Consider the following 20,743-nt stretch of genomic DNA (forward strand, 5'->3'; position numbering starts at 1 on the left):
CTGTTTCTGTTTCTGTTACTGTATTGTTTGTTTTCACATTGAAGTCCACCTACACAATAATAAAATGAGGGTTAAACGAGGGAAGATGGGAAAATAAAATAAAGAGTTCCAGCAGAATTGAAACCTGGTGGGCACCCAAAACAGTGGAAAAGGGACACAATTATTATTTACTACAATTATGTTTTCTACTACAAACTGTACATGTACTATCTCATTAGGCTTCACGACAGTCTCGTGATTATGGCATTATTACTCTTCCATGGAGAAAAAAGTCAAGGCCAAAATAGTCCACAATTAGGACTCCAGTTCAAACCCTAAATTCTTGGAATCTACAACCCATGGTCTCTCTAATAAACCACACTGTCTTTCAGTGGGAGAAAGAGAACAGAAAACAGAGCCAAGACAGAGAAAGAGAAAGTAAAGGTCATCAGGTTATCACCATTTATAAACATTTTTAACCTCTGGGTAACACTGATTCCTCTGTATGAACGTCGTGTGACTTTCTATATTCATGTACACATCAGTTCGGAGACAAATGTCAATTTCAAAGTGTTAAAATGTGAAAAACTGTAACGTGGAGTGAAGGAGATAAGGCAGTGAGAGGTGACGTATTTCAGTTTACTGGGTGGAGCTTCCTTGTGCCTGGATGTTGATTACTACCCATGAAAAGGCTCTTCGACTACGCAATTTCTCTTTCCCAGGCCTTATACCTCTCTGGCTGCTATTTGAGGGGAATAACCCAATAAGTGCATGAGGGCAGATTTTAATTTTATTGGTTGCAGAACAACATTGTACTGAGCCACTGATGAGATGAAACAGGGGGCCAGACATGGTTACAGTGAGTGTTACTAATTTGAAAGATCACATAATGGAAATTTTCTGAGATGACCAAGATAATGTTTAAGTAAAAGAATCTGCAATGATATTTTGAAGATAGCACATTTTAAAAGCATTATATACTACAATTATATTTGGGTATTAGTTTTTCTCCTCTTGTACTTTATTAATTATGCCACTGGCTACATAACTAATGTTACAAAAGGGTACCGAAAACATCAGCAGAATAATCTTCAGGGGTATATGGCGTCTCTTTTTCATTCTACCACTTTATTATTTCATTGAAATTCAGATATCCCCTAGACAGATGTAAGTTGCACTATGAAAGTCACACAACTACCTTCCATAGACACAAACGACCCTAAAAGCAACAGAAATGGTAACAGAAAATAGACACTTCCATTGAAAATCAAAATGTTTCTTTCTCAAAGTTCTGGAATGTATGAGTTTATCCCCTCTCTGTGATATCCATTTAGATTGTTTCATTAAGCTATTCAACATGCCTTTCTCCCTCAGCACAAGAAATACTGTTCCCTAAAAAAAAGGCAAAAGTTATATGATAACTCTTCTTAGTCATTACCTCATACAGTTAAATAAATCACAAAATTTCCTTCTCAGGTGAAGCCTCAATAAATTTCCTTTGGAATATTCTTATCTATATCCCTATCATTTTGCTATTCCTTTCCTTGTATTATACATGCTGACAATGAATCATAAATTCTCAAAAAGAAGGCACTGCTTCTTGTGTGTGTGTTTTGGGCAACACCTAGCGTGCTATGGATAGTGGATTAATACTGAAGAAAACATTCTTAGGGACTATTAAGCAAAGTATACACAAGAGCATTCTTTCTTTTTTTTTTTTTTTTTTTTTTTGTAACAGGAAATGGCCTAATCTCATTCCATCACATATTTTATCTAAGATAAAAAAAAAGTATACACAAACTGAGGGTCATAATTTTAAAGCTTTGAAGACTTGTTTAAAAATAGAATGTGATGGAAAAAAGTCTGCCAGGTACCATAAACAGAACCCAAAGAGGAAGCACTATCCTATCTTTTGATTTTTCTGTGGGAAATAAGGTTTAAAATTTCTACTAACCTTATTTTCATTAATCTGGGCTATGTCTTACAAGCTTCGTATCCACCCAGGCCCCATATTTTAAAACCATATTCCCATATCAAAGCAAACAGCTCTAAGAAGCAATCTTATCTTAAAGTCCAGAACATAACACATGCTTAACTTTGTTCCCTTAAGGATTCCTCATTACAGAAACTTATTGTAAATAAGCAATTAGAATTACTGCTGGCAGCACCTTGAAGTACACATTCTAGAGATATTTCACACTCAACTAAGTGCATCAAACTTACTACCTAGACAAAGTTAAAGCGCGTATATTCTGTATTATTCACGTTCATAGAAGTAGAGGGTAGTGAATGGCGTTTGCTGCAACATTTATGACCTCCTACAAAGACAAAATTTCATTTCTTTAAAATTTATTGGTGTTATGTAACTGGGAGCTAACTTATCTTTCAACTCTCAATTTATCTCACTGTCTCTAACTTATGGGGCCAGGAAAAATATTCCTCCATTTCAACAAGAATTTCTTAAGTACAGAAAAACAGTGAGTTCTCTGCCTACTGTGACATTCTTGAGCCTAATTAAATAGTGAAAGGGAGTTAAACAAGTCCAAATATTAGTTGATGGGTGCAATTTGTTGATGTACTTCAGTGGTGCATGACAACGACATCTGCCAGAGCTTCAAACGGTACTATTATACATCAACTTGATGATCCTGGATTTCTAAAATAGGAAATATAGTAGCTCTTTGAAACCAGATATTTCCTTAGAAAATACAGCCAAACAGGGATAATGTTGGGAGGAGAGATATACCAGAAATGTTGTCTCAGTGAATAGCATTTTGGAATATTATCCATAAATTGTCATAATACCCTTCAAAATACCATTAAGGTGTGTACACCATAGAGAGCTGGGCTGGAGTAGATGGTGCATTCTTTTATTAGTTCCAGCTACTTTCAAGGGACAATCGCTACATTTCTTTTTAAAAGAAACCTGTCTGTACAGAAGATGTAACCAATGGGGGTTTTCCCAGGATAAGCAAAGGCTAGTTCCTTGAAAGCTCAACCCTCATAACTGTGTCAAATATAGGAAAATAAAGAACATTTTATTATAATTTTTCATGTCTTATCTCCTCTTGATTGCTACAGAGCATTTTGTCTTGACTCTTGGCCTTTTTCACTCCATAGAATAGTCAGTCTCTCTGCTCCAGTTTTACAGAATTTGGTAATGGGTAGAGAGCTGAGAGAATCAAGGAAAGAAATTGCTTGAAGCAGGAAGAGAAAATATTAAAAGGATAAGTGAGAAAGGAGGGGCCATGGGCTGGATTTCAGGAAAAAAATTTGAGGGTTCAGATAGGCTTTGAGGACAAATGCAAGAAATGAAAGAGTTTTAAGAGATAATGCAATGAATCAAGAATTGGAAATCTTCTAACAGACTTTACTGGAATTAAAAATTCTATTTACAGTTAGTGGGCAAGTTTCTTTAAAGCAGGCTATGCTATGAAGAGACCATGTGTGCCTTGGCTTTTATACAGGTAAAATCTGATACTCCATTTCTTTCCAAGTCTTTTATTTTGGCTGCTTTTTCAGGACAAGCATCTGTTGAATTCTCTTAATCCTGATCACTAGGTTTTCTCTAAAATACAATTTTAAGAATTGTTAAAGCTTTAGATTTTTATTGGGGTATGGCATTACATTTTTCCATATTTGTATTTTTAAATATAAAATTGCTTCTAGCTCACTCAAAAAAAGCTTGCATTATTGAAAAGAAAAGTCGAATCTCTATCCCATTCACTCCAATTATTAATTTTCAAGTGTCATCATGATTGACACTTTTACTGTATGTTACTGCTCATTACTACATAAATCCATGAACACAAATTTATTTAATATTGTTTTTAGTTCCTTAAAATTTAGACCTGACTCCAAAACTGAACAATAATAAGTTTTTCCATCAGGCTGGCTCCAGGGCTCCTTTAAGGGATATACAATGTGCAATCATACACTATTGACAGCCTCTATATTTATTTGGAAATCTCCATTTTCCATCAGAAACTTGAAGTGTTTTCTTGCCTCCGTGTCTATATCTGTATCAGTCAGGATAGGCTAAATGATGCTACACTAACAACCAGTTCCATAACAAAAATTATTTCTGACTTACACCATTGTCCACTGTGGGTCAGCAGGAGCCTCAGCTCATCATACTCACTCAAGGACCCCAATGTATGCTTCCAAAATCCCTGAGCAGTAGGAAGGGCACATGGTGATCTGGACAGTGACACCTAAAACTCCTACCTGGAAGTGAGACACATCACTTCTGTTCATTTTTCATTGGCTAAAGAAAGTTACATGGCCAAGAATAATTTTTTTTTTAAAAAGGGAAGGGGAGAAGTATAAGTCTGTTATATGACCAGAGAGCTGAGAGCTGAAAATACCTGATGAACACAATTCATGACTCAGTATTTTAACACATATAATTTCTTTTCTGGGGTCACCTTCATATCCTAACCATTTTTTTGTAGAGAGCAAGATTTTACATTATTGGCTCCTATCTTTACCCTCAGATATGCATTTATGGTCTACATGAATATGCTACAGCAGCAGAATTTATAACACTGAAAATACTGATAAGGCAGTTGTTAAAAAATATTTGAAGAAGACTGTGCAGATTCCTCAAATATGAACATTTAGTTCCAATCTATGGGCTTCCTTTTTTCTTTTCTTTTCTTTCTTTCTTTTTTTTTTTTTTTTTGTTTTGTTTTTGACAATTTGTTTTATACATTATTTCATGGTGTTCCTTTCTTTCTGTGATTCCTCACTTTTCTGTTGGGTTAAAAAGGGTGAAAAGAACAGAGTTTTGACCGACACTGAACTCTCAATATGTGGCACAAACCTGCCATTTGGATCTTACAGACCCTAGTAATAACACATGTTTACTGATTGAGGTTAAATGCTTGATATAATTATTTTTAGACTGGGTTTTCATTTTTTCCAATCTGCTTCATGAAGAACAAAATCATATGTGAAACAGTCACACTAAACTTGGCCAAAAACAAAGGGCTATGACTACAGTGCCTGGAAGAATGCTTATTCATTATTCCCTAGACTAGCATATTTCTCAGTAGAGACAAGAGCATATACTGTAGCCATGGAAAATCTGGGGAACTGGAGCTCTTGAAAATACCATTTATGCTACATCAAACTTGAGCCCACTCAGGCAATGTAAATCTTTCCCATATGTGATGACTGCTTGTTGCCCAGATTCCAATTCTGAAAGAGACACTGAAAATATATCAAATACTCCCTTTTAATTTATACCAAGAGTCTGCAGCTGTCTTTATGCTTGCAGTTGAAAGAACAGTTCTCTAAAAAACTAGAAAAGAGAAATATCTCACTCTGGGAAGAGTAAAAAGATACAATCTTGTATTTCAGGTATAAATTAAAACCATTTTCCTATCCCAGAGTAGATCTAAATTTCAATAAAAATAAATTTCCCTTTAAATTGTAGATAACAATAAAATTAAAGACAGTCCAAGTACACGCTATCTAGAATTTTGAATTGCATCCTAAATTCTCAGTTTTGGCCCAGGATATTGTAATGGGGACCATTTTCATAACCCCAAATCAAGATATATGTGAGATAAGGAATGATCTATGCTGCTACATGAGGAGCAAAAGGCAGTCTGAGAGCTGTTATTTAGACAATGGATTGCCAAAATTCCCAAGGCATTTAAATGACTTAAAGCAGTGCTTTCAAAGTGTGGTCCATGGACCACCTGCATCATTATCACCTAGAGTTTTTGTTAAAATACATATTTCAGGGCCCCATACCAAACTAACTGAATCTGACAGTCTGGGCACAGGCCCAGAAATCTGCTTTTTAACTTCTTTAGGTGACTTTTGCACCTGCTAAAAAATCTAATATTCAAGGAGTTACTGAGAGAAGACAAGAGAAAGGAATATTTACAATCAGGGCATTGGAAGGCAGGCCAGAAATTCAGGCAAGGAAACATCCTTACTTAGACCTTAAAGCAAGGAGATATAAGAATCTAGTAGTCTTGGAAGAGAAAGTCATGGTTTAATAGGGCTTCCCAAGGGGATTTGGAAGAATCCTTAACGTTGCATCTCAGGAAAGGGAAAATCATCATCTCCAGCAACAGTTTCTACAGGGAATGCATTGAGATGGCTGGCGCTAACTTCCCCATCACCTAAGACCAGGATAGGCACAACCCTGCAGAATACCTGGCTTTCTCTGGTTACCGATACCTGTAATTTGCTCCTCTCTACTACCATCTGATTCACTGCTAGCTCAGCCCTGCCCTGCAGATTTGGGATCTCCTATTGCAACCTGAGTTCTTGCTTTTCTGGTGTCTTACTGCTTATCTAATGTCTCGTACCCAGGTGCTCGAAGAGCCTGCATCCTGCTTTCCATTTCATTCTTAAGAAGAGTGCTATGCATGAACTCCAGCCAATCTGCTGACCCATTTCCCTGGAAACCAAAGCCTGCTTGACCTTTGCTGCATGCCTGTTCTTTGACTGCCAGCCATCCTGCTCTCTCTGACCGCCTGGATCTCATTTGCCACATCATAGTACCCCTGATGCTGATTGCTTCCCCAAATTATAGCCCAATGTTGTCAAGCCTGGCAGATGCCGTGTCTGGTTTTCCAGAAAAGATTTTTGTTCAGAGCCTTCATTTGCACTTGCATGGAGTGGCACTCTCTGGTGCCACCCCCGTACACAAGTCTGCTTCTGCATATCACCCCCTCTCTGCACTCTGAGTAGCAGGAAACTGGACCATTGGGCCATATATAGGCCAAGAAGTTCCATAGATGTCCCAGGGGACCAGTGAAAACCTAAATAGGCCATGAGTAGGAAAATTCTCACATCAGTAAGTTAAGAACTCCTCAGAACTGAGTGCTTCATAGGGAAGTTCTTTGCATGTACAAATTCAGCCTTTACTCTTTGAGGAATCTGTAAACCCCTGAGAAAGCCAGTACGTAATTTTTTTCCTTTCTGTCCTTGATCTGTATGGAGCCCGAAGACTTGGAACAGATATGACTTTGAGGGCAGCTTTGTTGTGCTTTAAGAACCTGGGTAAAAGGGTCACTCATTACCAGTATGGGCTCAGTTTATAAGGCACTTTCAGACAGGCAACAATCCTTCTGAGCAATTTACCAAAATTTCAGCATTTGCTCCGTGTCACTTAAGATCACATCAGTAAGGAACAGAAAGATAACAGATGTTCCTGGTCCTTAGAGATCAGAATTTGGATGAAACAGAAACTAAAATATGGAGCTCTATTAAGCTGTCTAGGGTAAAGATTCTCCTATAAGATTACTCTTTTCATCCCCTAATCCTCTCACTTCTATGCTCAAGACCTACACAGGTCAAATCCTACACTTTGTCTTTCTTGCCTTGATCTCTCTCCAGCTTCAAAGAAAAACAAGTATAGTTTAGATGTTTAATAAGATTACAAACTGTTAGTTCCACACTGGCATTTTCTATAGTAACACAGACAAGTAAGTAATTAGTTTAAGTAAAAAAAAAAGATTTCTGTGTAAGGAAGAAATGGATGTTGGTCTACAGAGCCAGGTGTATAAAGGGTAACTTCCTTATTCCTTTATACTGTCAGGTGGCTGAAACTTCATCTTTGTTAATCCAGGGCCCTCACTGTCTGATGCTGTGGACATCTAGGGCTCCATGTCTGAGATGGGAGAGAGTGGGAATGCGGTCCAAGGCCATCATCTTCTGCACACGTGGGCACCTCTGAGATGTTGATTTCTACCTTCCTTGTCTGTTCCTGCACCTCGGTCCACAGACCCTGGGATGAAGTCCTCCCTGTCCTGACCCATGGCTTTCTCAGGTTTGACTCTAATGCTGCTCCTTCTTTTCCCCTCTTGACTGCATTTAGGGCATGGGGATAAGCTGGGAGGCTGTCTTGGACATGTCTGATTAGATACTTATGTATAATGATGCAACACCACACAGAGCAGCACTAACAAGTGACTCTAGTTTTATACAATGCATGCACTTCACATAGGACCAAGTCACAGATCCCTGCAAATCTGCCCCAGGTTTTCAGGTCTGTCTCTCATGTACTCGGGTCAAGGAGTGGGAGAAGGTGGCAGAACATGGAACACTTTCTTGGATGCTTACCATCCTCCAAGTATCTAAGATCCCTTTGCTTCCCTCCAATTTTTCCCTCTGGCCCCACTGCCTTGAGAATCATTATCTGCTCTTGGGGATGAGGTAAAATATCTGCTTTATTTTGTCATGGTTGTAGTAATTTAAACTTTAGATCCTGAGGATTTAAGAGTTAAGCTTTTTGAAACTCAAAATCTGTTGCAAACAAAAATATCCAAAGCATTTCTTTCTGAAGTATCCCTTTTCTGAGGCAATATTTATCATAAAACAAATGAGATTCGAGCAAATATAAGAGGATAGACCATGAACGAACAGCTCAAAATATTTCTTGGATGTCTCAGCACTGAGTCTCAGCCTCCATCATCTGAAGGGACTGCTGAAACTCTGGTAAATAGTGAAGAAGTTAAAATAAACAAGTTTAATAAAACACCTGACTGGCAAAATGAGTGACGTGGTAAAAAAAAAAAAATAGCCATCTGCTTTATCATAAAATCTGAGTAAACATGAAATAAAATATCTGTGGAGCAAAAACGTGGAATATTTTACCCAGAGGGAAAAAGCAGCAAGCCCATGTTCTCCTGCCTTTGTCTTTCTACTTTCCAATTGACTAACCAGATGTCTAGTGTGGCAGGCTGGCCCACCCTTCACCATATCCTTGTATGGGAGTACCTCACATGGGATATGTGTCCTTTTGTAACAAGACTAGAGCAACACCGGGCCCCTGAATTCGGCATGTGTACGTCAGACACTGTGTTATACACTAGCCACTCACCTGTAGGACAAAGCCCCTGTTCCCCAGGAGGTTGCAGTGCAGTGGGGCTAGGGCAGCGGGCCAGTAAATAGGTTAAAACGCCAAGTGAGGGAAGCCACAGAAGAGCGCTGTGGGATTAAAGCATAGGGATGGAGTCAGGGAGAGCACCTCAGAAGAGGTAATGATTTCTAGAAAGACAGGGCTGAGCAACCATAGTCTAGGCTGAAAGATCACCCATGTGTGCAGATGACACACAGGGGCGACCGCAGAGATGCTGAAGCCGGGTGTGCACGTGAGAAAGTGGCAGAGATGGTGACAAGCCTGAGGGGAGGGAGGGAGATGCTCACTCTTACCGAGTTAGTTATCCCACGTGTCCCCCAATAGCTCTGTGTGTGTATGTTCATAAGAAATACAGGTTTTCATATTACAAAACTGCCATAACATAATGTTAATACTTTCTGAAATGCACAAGTGTATCTCTGACACAGAGATTTGGTTCAGAGAGCACTGTGGTGCTTTGGGAGTTGCAGTTTGAGGATAAGCCATTAATATTTCATTATTCTATTTGGCATGTGTGTCACTAATTCCCATTTCGGGAGTTGAAGAAGTTTAAAGTCAAGTGTTTGGAAGGCTTTCCCTACCAAAAAGCAGTTCCTCTGAATGAAAAAGAGGATGGGCCTCTAACATACACACTGGATTCCAACGATTCCTGCTGACACGAAAAGACAAGGGAGAAGGCAAGAGAAGACTTGGGTTTATTTCTATGTGGCATCAAGACTGTTCAGTGCAATTAATATTCCAAGAAGTTGTCGGCGTACCTGCAAGGTAGGTGCTCTTACAGAGGAAGCATGTTCTATACTTGCTCTATGATCACTGACAAGTCACTTGGCCTACTTTGGACTGTTCTGGTCATTTGAAGTATGTGGCTCAGTTACATCTTGAAGATCCCACTCAGCTTCCCTGTGGGATGATTTATGCAGCTTCCATGTGTAAGTAATTAATGAGATGATTGAGGAAATGAAATAGTCACAGAACCCTTTGATGCTAAGAAAGGGCCTAAGCCCTCTGACTGAAATAACTTAGCAGTCTCTGGGGAAAGCACTAACGGAGACAATTCGTGTAGCTTTCAGAAAACCCATATCGGATCCAAGGGCAAGAGGTCAGTGTATCTACCCAAAGTGACAGGCAAGAGTCAGTTTGGAAAAACTAAATTAACTGACTACCCTAGGATAAAATTATGGCGAAATAACCTTCCTGGCATACATCTGAAACCCCTTAATCATTACTCTGGAGCATTTCCACTTAAATTTGACTATGTCACAGCATGGATTCTTAAATTCAAAGAAAGAGAAGCAGTTTGCAAATGAGGCAGAGAGTCTTTTGTCAAATAGCCTGGGACAGATTTCTGGCTGCTCCAATTGTTTGCTTTGTGACTATAAGGTTGGGTCGTAAAGCACAAAGAAAGAAAATCACATAGAAACATTGAAAAGAAAAGTGTTTATCTGCATCATATAGTTTGTAGTTATTAAAAAAGAAGAAACACTTTGTTTAACTATTCTTGCTCTCCTTTCTTAGAAGGAAAAAAAAAAGGACAGAAGATGCTCTTGTCTCAAGGTGAAGTGAAGTACCTGCTTACCTTTTGTTTCCCCATAATTTGCAATTGTGCCAAAGCCACTGGTATTATCTGGGTTTAACGTTCATGTAGATTTCTTCAAAAAACAAATTGAACTCATGAAGAATTAACCAATCTCTTTAAGAATAATTGGATTTCATTTTTTAAGACTGTTTAGTGTATAAATCTAATAAAATGTGCTCTTTTGAGTACTGAATAAAGGAAGGCATGGAAAGTGCACAGCGCACTGGCTGGAATATGTGGGGTTCACTACATGTGAACCATTATTGGAACCCTTGTTTCACATGAAAAAACTATAGCTTAGAACTATTCAGTAACTTGCATGTGATGGCACAGGTGAAATGTGCCAGAGCTGGGCCACAAATTCTGAAATTCAATTCCATAGCACTCACTCTTAGCCGTCTACTAAGAACTCACTGAAAAGTTGGGGGAGAATATACATACATATCTCCTTTAAATTGTCAGCAGTGAGGATGATGGGTTGGAGTGGTATAGGATCGGAGCGATAAATTCTGAGCAAGATGGACGCCCTGAGATTGAAGAGAAAAAAATGCCAGGAATATAGAGTTTTTAATTCTATAATAACCATCACCTGGCTGTACAGGAAGTGAGGGAGGAGATAAAGATGAAGGGCTGGTTTGAGTGGGGGAGAGATATAGAGTCTGAAGCACTGGAATACCTGAGCCAGCATTGTATAGGAGGTTCTGACCAGTAGGGCAACTGTGTAAGGCTGTACAGCCAAGTTGGGGCTGAAATGCAGCCCAGTTTCCTGCCGAGTCAGGGATCCTGATATAAGCATTGTGAGTCCAGAGGAAGAGGACCTTTCTTGTAACTCGTACAAAGGGTGGTTCAGAAGGGGTCTTGCTGACCAGGTCTCTAGATTGGGCTTTAAATTGAATCCATGAGACTGAATGTCATCTTCTGAAGAAGGTATAAATGGGGAAATAAAACAAATACAGAGAAGGAAGTGAGAAGAAGACAGGAGCCATCTAAAGAGACTGAAGAAAAAAGAGGAAACCACAGGCTGGTACAAGATCCCAAATATCACACAGCAGAAATATTTCCAGAAGGAGAGCATGACGGTATATAGTAGGAATGGCAGAAAAAACAGAGGTGGGCACAGGAATAAGAAGCTGCTGGATTCAACTCTTAATTCAGCCATCATTAGCCACCTCTGAGAGATATTTTTCAGTATTGTGATAGAAATAAATGCCAAACTATCACATTTAAGGGACTTAAGGATTAAATCCAATAGCAAAGAGAAAGTCAGAAGGAGGCAAGGAAACAGAGACAGAAAATACAAATTTTTCTTGGCACTGAGAAGAGAGAACTTGGTCCAGAAAGTTGAGTGTGTGTATGCTTGCTTAGTGTAGCATATGCCTGAACATTGGTTGTGCCCTGAGGAAAAACGAGGATGCAGGTAAAAGGATATAATTTATGAAGCAGGGCCTGGCTTCATCTTCATAAATATTTTGTTTAAAAGTTCCATACTCACCCGTGGCGCAGGAAATGCTTTAGCAAGCACTCATTAATGAAATGACAGCTACTCAAAAATGTTCCCATAGCCCTTGTGTAATAAAGACTTCTGGCATGGAATCTTGAGTTCTTTCTTTAGTATGAGAACTCTTCCATTCCCTGAGGATTTTCAGAGGATAGGGTACATGGTTGACCTCTTACTCAGACAGAAGGAAATTATGCTGTCACCTCTTGCCCCTGAATACATTTATCACACAGGCACTACTTCTTCCAGATGAATATGGAAATTTGAAAGCTGGAAGTCTGGATTCTAGATGAGTAATATTTCTGGACTTAGTTTCCCCACTCTGTAAAAAGAGGGATTTGGACTTGCAAACCTCTAAGTCATTACAGCTCTAAAATAATCAAATGAACAAAAAACCGTATGTACATAAATACTTATCCTTATTTTATTTATCACAAAACACACTGAAACAATATAGGTCTCCAACCATGGAGGGTGTATTCTACTATGCATGAAATAGCCATAGAATAGAATATTAGACAGCTGTCAGTTATTTGTTTTCCAAAGTGTTCTCAATAACATAGAAAAAGTTGCCAATAAAATGTTACATGAAAAAGGTGGAATCCAAATTTGCAGTGTTAAGCCAATTTTGTAAAAATAAGATGAAACAAAATATTGATACCATATTATGTACACAGATACAGAAAGAAACCTAACTGCAGGAATTAATCTACTAGAAAGTGGAACTGGTGATAATAATTTATTTTCTTTTTATGTGGTCACTTTCTTTGTAACCATTATAATTGTGAACTCCCTTGTGAGTTATGAAGGGCCTTTTATATCTGAGGTTCACAAGAAGGTTGTTTTCACTTCCATTGTACTCGACTCTACATATAATGTTTTCAAGTGTGGAGAAGGAGGACCTATGGATGCCCTCTTCCCTGCTGGACCAGCACCATGCTGCGCAGAAGGACCACAAAGACACCCTTGGTATTAACCACATTCAGAAGGAAGCAGGTTGGGGAGAGAAGCTACAGAAAAATGAAAATTGCTCCTTAGAATTTTTTTTTGTTAGTTTGGAAAGATGTCAGTGTTTGCCTAGATCTTTATAACTTCCACAATCTTTGGGATTTTTAAAAATTTTAAGATCACCAAAATAATATTTGGCTTGTAAAACTGTCTAAGACTCAGCCACATGTATTTATTCTTCTAATTTCCTGCTGTTTTCCCCAGTAAAATTTAAAAAATAATATTAAGACAATCAAATCTAGCAGCCTCTGCTTGTAGTAAATGTATTATAAATTCCACAATACCTTCAGCAGAATAAACAAAACAATAAAGGGGTATAGGAGAGTGGCTGACACATCCATGTCCTCCAACTCTACTTTTCAAATTATTATTGGCGATAGGCACCCGATGCTTTTTCTTCATAGCAATTTGTAGTTCCAAATTACTGCTTGCTAATAGCAGTTTCATAATTTATTAAATGGCATTGCTTAATTAAGTTTTCATGTTTTAGCTTGATCCAATAGTAAACTAAGTAACACTCCAATAATAAAATATGAGGTAAAGCATATGGTTTTAGTATTATTTTACTTGTTAATGTCCTTTTAAGTTATATTCATTCAACAAACACTTATTACATGACTAAGATGTACAAAAAGAACCTTGATCTTTGACCACATCACCTCTTAAATTGTCCAGAAGTACAAATTTAGTACATTAAACAAAGGCCAATATATAAGGATGCAGTTCAGTCAATTTGAGCATCTTTTCTTTTCCAAGAGGTTGTAATTGGAAATAAACTAAAGATTTTTTATGAGAACAAAACAATTATTTCTTTCTCTGTTCAACAACTTAGGAAATATCAACAGCTTCTCTCCCCTGTTCACAATCTACAGCATTAAGCTTGACAGCCCCTTGGAAGCCATACATCTCGCTCACTGAATTCTAGTTCATGAGGAGCTAGCTCCTGAGACTTCTAGAGAATTCTCACAAGGATGTGTTAAGAAGGATCCTTATAAGGCATTATCAGTGAACACTGTGATGCATTAATTTATTTTAGTATTTTCTCCCTTTACTAGTTTAAAAGCATTTTATAAATAGAAGTCTTCCTAAGTGTTTATTCCTAATGGCATTGAATTTTCAGGAATTTTAAGTTTAGGTGTTGTGGTACTATAGTTGTATAAAATACAAATCTCTTCATATGTCAAATTTCTTAATTAGGCATGAACGTGCAAATTAAATTTTGATTAAACTGAAAGAGTCACGTAAAGAAAAGCTTTATCGCACTGACTCAAAATGGTGTATTTTCCACTTCGAAGAGTTGTGTTTCAATTGGAATATTATTTTATTTTAAAACAACTCATACTTTTAACTGAAAGAAGCAGGGAGCAAAAATAAGCAAAACAGCTACCTTTTAGACAATGTTTCAAAATTTAAGTGGACCCCAAGTTCACTGCTGCAGACAAAAGGCATCCTTAATTCATTGTTTCAAACAAAAAGAGTTTGTCATATCCACTACAAGATGCTTTAACACCTGGGAACAATTTCTATGGTGATTAGGTGAAACTTGTTTTTAAAGAAATAGCTTAAGTTTTAAAAGGGCCACTAATGCAAAAGGCCTCACAACGGAATTCTAGATAAAGCTCTATGATCAAGTAATTAGCAGTGGATTCTAATTAAATTTGGAATTTACAGTTGCCCTGGACTCACAGCTTCACGCATCTGTCTGAATACATAGTTTTAGTTTTTTTCTTGTGTAGAATAGGATTAATTATCAAGATCATTGAGAACCAGTGATTCATTTTGCTCTGAAATGCACAACATAAAAAAATTGGAATATAAGAAAATATATATTCAGTTACTAACTTCAATGCTTTCCAGTATTTTCAGCTTTAAAAAAACGCAAGTAAGAGAAGATGCAGTTAAAGAAACCAAGATGTCATTGAGACAGTTAGCCTTGCCTTCTTCTTTTCTCCCTAAAGCATAATCTCCATGCAGAGGAACTGCATGGACTAGATGATGAGGGTCTTTATTTTCTCTCTTTCCTACAAAGTATTATCATGCCACTTCCCAGACACACTTGCATGTGAACAGCATATGTGTGAATGGGACGAAAATAAATACTTAGTACTAGGTTAATATTAATTAGTATTATATTCTCCTTGGGATTTAGTTAGTCACTGGCTCCTTGACAGTTATCTCCAGTAACTTTATAAAAAGGAGAACAAACAGCACACTCTGTATCAGATGCAGTAATGAGGTAGCTATCCCAGAACTACTTCCATGGCAACTTCTATTACAGAACACAATTCAGAACTTGGACACAAACCAAAAGTCTCCTCAGCACCTAAAATAGATGTCACTGTGTCTATGCACTTTGGCTCCGCACTTTCTTCGTAAAAGATTCTTTTGGGTCTTCGGATAAAGATGTTGCCTCTCATTCCTTCCATAATTTTCTATAAACTAGATTGCTTTCTGGTTTTCTTGGACACGGCACTAAAGAAATAATAATTATAAAGGGGTAGTTGAGGTTGAAGAGAGTTGTGAGAGGAATGCAAACTGTCCACACCAGTAAGTAAAGAAATCACACTTCCATATGGATGGTGGACACAGAAGAAAAAAAATGTCCCATAAAAATAATACAACAATTTTTTAAAGCATAATAATCATAAGACCTTTGGGCATAAGAAGGAATAACCTTACACACCACAAAATAGGCCCTCACAAGTATCATTATATTATAGGATAATTCTATAGTGTGTACCCATGACAAGAATGCTGAATAATTCAGAAAATGTTAAATTGAATTTAGTCCCCTCCAGAGAGATATCAAAATACACAGTGGAGCTCAGAAAAGATAACTCTATAAAAATGGCTAAATTCTTTCTAAAACTTTTGAATTTTTCAGTGGTAAACATGTAAGCTTCACTTTTTGAAAAGTCCACAGATGGAGAACTCCTTAATTGTCTCTATTACTTGTTTATTGACCAGCAGCAAATATTACATATTAGCTAACCAGCCTCAGGGGGAAGAGTGAGATCCCAGATGATAGGGGTACACAGGGTCGTTTCTGTCCCCTCCCCTGCCATTGGGCTATTCCCCTTCTTCTGCTCTAAAAGTCCTTTCATAGCTCAGTGATTTTAAATCTTATTGCAAATATCATTCTTAGAAATGTCCCTTTAAGGTGGATGGGCTTAAACAAGATAAACTTCATTTTTTTTTTAAAGCAGGCTTACCAGAATTTTTAAAAATAAATGGGAATAAAGGGAAGGAAGGGTTAAAAATTAACAACTATAGATGCCAAAACCCTAATTCAAAAATGTGTGTCTTCCAGAAGAGACCCATCAAGCTGTGATGAGGTCAGGGAGCCTCAACTAAGCCAGTCACAGTGCCCGGAGCTGCCCTGTTTCGGTCCTCTTATCTGATTGGCTCTATATTGGTTCTATACTTCTAGCTGGTGATGCATTAACCAATCCTCCCCACACCCCTAGTCAAGAGCATTCTGTACACTCTGTAATGTTAAAGCATACCCGTCTTTATTCGACATGAACAATAAAACATTAAAACCACCCGTGACAAGAGGCAACAAAGGACAAAGCTAAGCCAAGCTTCAAAATGAAATAACCACAACAATTATTAGGTCCCTGAAAACAAACAAAACAAAACAACACAAAACAAAATCTTAGCAGCTCCATCCCTCAACAGCTACAAGACAATACAGCAAAAGAGCTAAGATATTTTAGAGTCTTTTCTATCAGAATAGAGGCGAGGTGAAGGGAAAAGTTCAAAGGAACAGAATACTTGTGCCCGAAACAAATGAACCCTGAAGGAGATTTCAATCAGTAAAAAACAGTACCTTATAAGTAACTGGTCTTGTCTACTCACAGCTGTTTCCAGTGCCGTCCCTTGTTTAACTGTCTACTGACTTCAGTTTAAAGTTAATTCTGTTGGCAAAAAAGTACAGAGCTTGTCTGGAAAATGCTGTTTGGACATAAACCATTCCTCTCAAAGCAGTGATGTCTGTATTTAAGTTTTCTTGTAGAGGGGGATAGAAACCCTTCCTGCAGCTAATTTTCTTCCTCCTCCTTCCTCTCAGACTTAGTCAGTATCCTCCTATCCCATATATTGAAGAAAGAGACAGAGAGGGAAGAAAAAAAACTGCCAGGAAATATACCTTAAATAATGTAGTATTTGAGCATTTAGAAAAAGACAAAAAAAAAAAAAAAAAAAGAACAAGAAAGAAGATGAAGAAATGAGAACCATAGAAAGCACATCAGGAGCTTTAAATATAATTTAGTCCAATGCCCTCATTTTACAGAAAAGGAAACTGATGCCCAGAGAAAACATGATTTGTCCAAGGTCACTCACATGGTTAATTCGTGTCAGCTAGAATAGTTACTAGCTTTCACAACACCCAATTCAATGCTATTTCTACTATGCTAGTATACCTGAGGGGAAATGGTTTACCTTTTTCCTCTGTATCCTTGTGTAACACCCAGATGAATTAGCATGGAACAGTAACACAATTACAATGTGAGAACCATCTGTTCTCAGGGGGAAAAAAAATTCCCTCTACTTTAAAATCCTTAATAGTGAATTCCCTCCACTTTAAAATCCTCAATAGTGAAAGTCTCTCTATAATGCCCAATTTCTTTTATACTTAGGAAATAATCTTTTCCTTTGCTGATTTTCCGGAATATTTTTATGTCTCAGGAGTTGCACTTTTTCAGGGGATGCGAACATCCCTTCGTCTTTGCAGAGGACTACTTCTGACGCGGATGGTGCTGTGATAGGTGTTGAGCACGTCTTCGGCATCTCTAGCCAGCGTCAGCGATCTGTTACATGGCTCTTGAACTGGAAACCACTACTGTTACCAAAAATCTCCATTTCTAATTTGTCATAAAATTTTTACCACACATGCACGTTTATTCTTTTTTTTATAAGTAGGATACAACTTTATTCTTATTATTTATTATATATTTTGTTAAATATAAGAGAAGCAGCATAATATTTTTTACTTGATGTCTCTTACATAACATTTCCTACTTATAAACGAAGAAATTATTTTCCTCTAACTGAAGGGGGGAGGTCCTTTTTATAATTTAAAAAGTTTTTTTTTTCCTGAAATGCATTCATTCATTCACTTTTTAAATGAATTATTAATTGAACATTTATAAACCTACCTCACCCTTTCTTTGCAGAATATAGTAACTGACAAGCAATAGTTTTTTAAGGGAAGTGCATAATTTTCAAATAAAATAAAAGGACTTAGACCGGAAGTAAGGCTAATTTTCTATAACTATGTTTTTCTCCATTCCAACATATCAATCACGTGTCCAAAGTATATTTATATCCTACCCACTGAGTTGCCCACTCTCCACAACAACCATCCTAGGGTCAGATAAGCCAAAATATGAAGTGGCCCAGATTGAAATTGCCCTGGTCACCATCATTAATCTTTCAGCTTGACCTGACTCCTTAAAATATTAATGTCAAATCTACTTTACAGGCTACAATTCAAAGACACAATTAGCTAAATGCTCAGATCATTCAAGACTCACTTACAAACTGTTATGTATTCTTTAGCTCAGAAATTTACTGTTTGGTTTAGATATTTCTCCTCTACTTTTAAGATCCTGTTGTATCTACTCTTGTCCTGGTTTTTGGCAGAAAGCAATGTAATTGTGACCAAATAATGATAAAAGTATACTTTTTAAAATAAAAATTGGATTAGATTTTTTGAAACATTTTCCAAAATGTTGAGTAATTAATGGGTACCATATCAATATTTCAATGCTGACAAATAAGTAATTGATATTCAAAACACATAAATGGAAAGAGACAGAGACAGAGAAAGATCTTTTAAAACCATACTTTGTGCTTCTTGACACAATGGCAGGATCCTATTTTTCTCTTATTCTCATTAATTTTGTCTGACTCAGCTCTGTGAAAAGGTAAATGCCACAGACATTAACATCTACATTTGCACATAACCCTAATATGTTAAATATGACCACATTTGACACACTGATACATATTTCTTGGTTTTACTAAAAGTATTCCATATTTTTCTTTTACTTCTTAAACTTTACTTTTGATTGGAAAATTTTGCCTTTAATCTGTTAGAAGCAGCAGGAAGGAAGTATGAGTAAAATCCTGAAAGAGAAATAGGCTATGAGGAGACACAGGGGTTCGATGGAATGAGTCAGGGTGATTCAGGGTTGTTGAGTAGACTCAGGAAAAAAGGTGTACAGAGAAGTCACGTACAAGCAGGTTGTTTAGAACAGAAGTGGGCTGAGCCACAGACAATAGATTATAGGTATTGAATTCAAGAACCAAAATCTCTTAAAATAGGTTAAGCAAAGAAAGAACCAGCAATTTTGGTGACCAGTGCAAGCAACAGGAAATTGGCCCTCAAATGTACTTTGTAATTCATGACATGGCTCCTTTCAAACCATTGGAAGGGGAACATGTGCTGTCAATATGTGAATTCAACACAATCTAAAACAGCACAATGATATCCAATCTTTTAAAAACTGTGTCCCTTTATATTTAGGTCCTTTGGACATACTCCAGGTTGCCCTACTCTGGGCATGCTCTGGATTTCAGAATCCTAAGGTGTTTAGAAGGGAATAGTTACTATGTTATGAAGACTGAACCTGGGGAGTTGAATTTCACTGATGGGAGAAGTACTTAGAGCAGAGGTGAACTCCGGGGCAGACTGTATTGACACAGGCAAGGCTGCTGGAATTCTCTAACTCTGGATCTCCTCCTCTCACTTTTCAGGTTTACTGTAACACTAGAAGAAGTCTTGTACTAAAGAATCCCAGAGAGCGGGCTTCTGATAGCACTGAAGGGAAATGACTGCATGAACAGCTATTAGATTATTCTGTACTTGGGAGGAGTTTTCAAACATGGAAATTTTTAATAGTCCCAGGGTACTGATGCACATAAAAATCTCAAGCATCAACTCTCTTAAACCAGTTCAAGCTCTTGCTTACTTTGTCTTGCCTATCTCCTCCCACAATCCAGTTTCCTCTCAGCAGCCAGAGAAACCATTCCCCTCTTCATATCCTCTCCTGGTTTCCCATCCTTCTCCTGCTTCATACCCTCCAAAGGTTTCCCATTATTCTCCTGCTTCATATTGTCCAAGAGTTTCCCATCATTCCCTGCTTCATCCCTACAATGGTTTCCCATTGCCCTCAATGTAAATCCAGCTGCCCAACCACAAGGTTTATCCTTCCTGCTGCTTCCTTCCCAGAAAAAGGATTTCCTGACCACTCTAGCTAACCATCCTTCCCACTACAAACACACTCTCTCTACCTCACTTCCCTATTTTTATTTTTCTTCATAGCACTTACCACTATCCAAAATTATCTTTGCCTCTTTTTCACTTACTAATTCATTTAATTAGTTTAAATATGTTTACTGTTATCGCCTCTAGAGTAAGTTTTATAAGATCAGAAACATACGGGAAGTTATAAGATCAGAAACATAAGATTGAGGCTTTTTAAACCTCGATATTCCCAGTGTTCAAAACAGTATCTACTATAAAATAGGTATTTGATAAATATTTCTTAAATGAATTACTTATATTCCCGCTGGGGTTACTACTCTTCAGTCAACAAAGATCTGGTATCAGTCCATAAGCACGAGGGCAAAGACTAATCTCCTTTTGCCATTGATGGAACCCTGCAAATCTCCTTGTGACTCAGCAGCTAGCCATCCAGGAAATAAAGAAAAAGCCCCTGTTGGGCTTTAGGCACGCAGCTGTATCTATACCAAGTGCCTCTGAGCCCTTGAATTTTCTTTTTTCCCA

General features: G+C 37.6%; 1 protein-coding gene across 4 annotated transcripts in view; it reads right to left on the reverse strand.

Annotated features, from left to right (window-relative positions):
* The window catches only part of ARHGAP24 (Rho GTPase activating protein 24), a 635,766-nt gene that overhangs the window by 156,524 nt on the left and 458,499 nt on the right, over window positions 1-20,743 (reverse strand). The window contains exon 1 of one of the 4 annotated variants that reach the window (XM_032498782.1): window positions 16,810-17,041. The exons of 2 other annotated variants lie outside the window; for them this stretch is intronic. The gene's annotated coding sequence lies outside the window, so the exon portion shown is untranslated. Of the gene's footprint in view, window positions 1-16,780; window positions 17,042-20,743 lie in introns of those variants that run through there. One more of the 4 variants, XM_006190015.2, reaches the window with a different exon arrangement.

This window comes from Camelus ferus, chromosome 2 (assembly GCF_009834535.1).
Source record: "Camelus ferus isolate YT-003-E chromosome 2, BCGSAC_Cfer_1.0, whole genome shotgun sequence".
NCBI classification, from domain to species: domain Eukaryota; kingdom Metazoa; phylum Chordata; class Mammalia; order Artiodactyla; family Camelidae; genus Camelus; species Camelus ferus.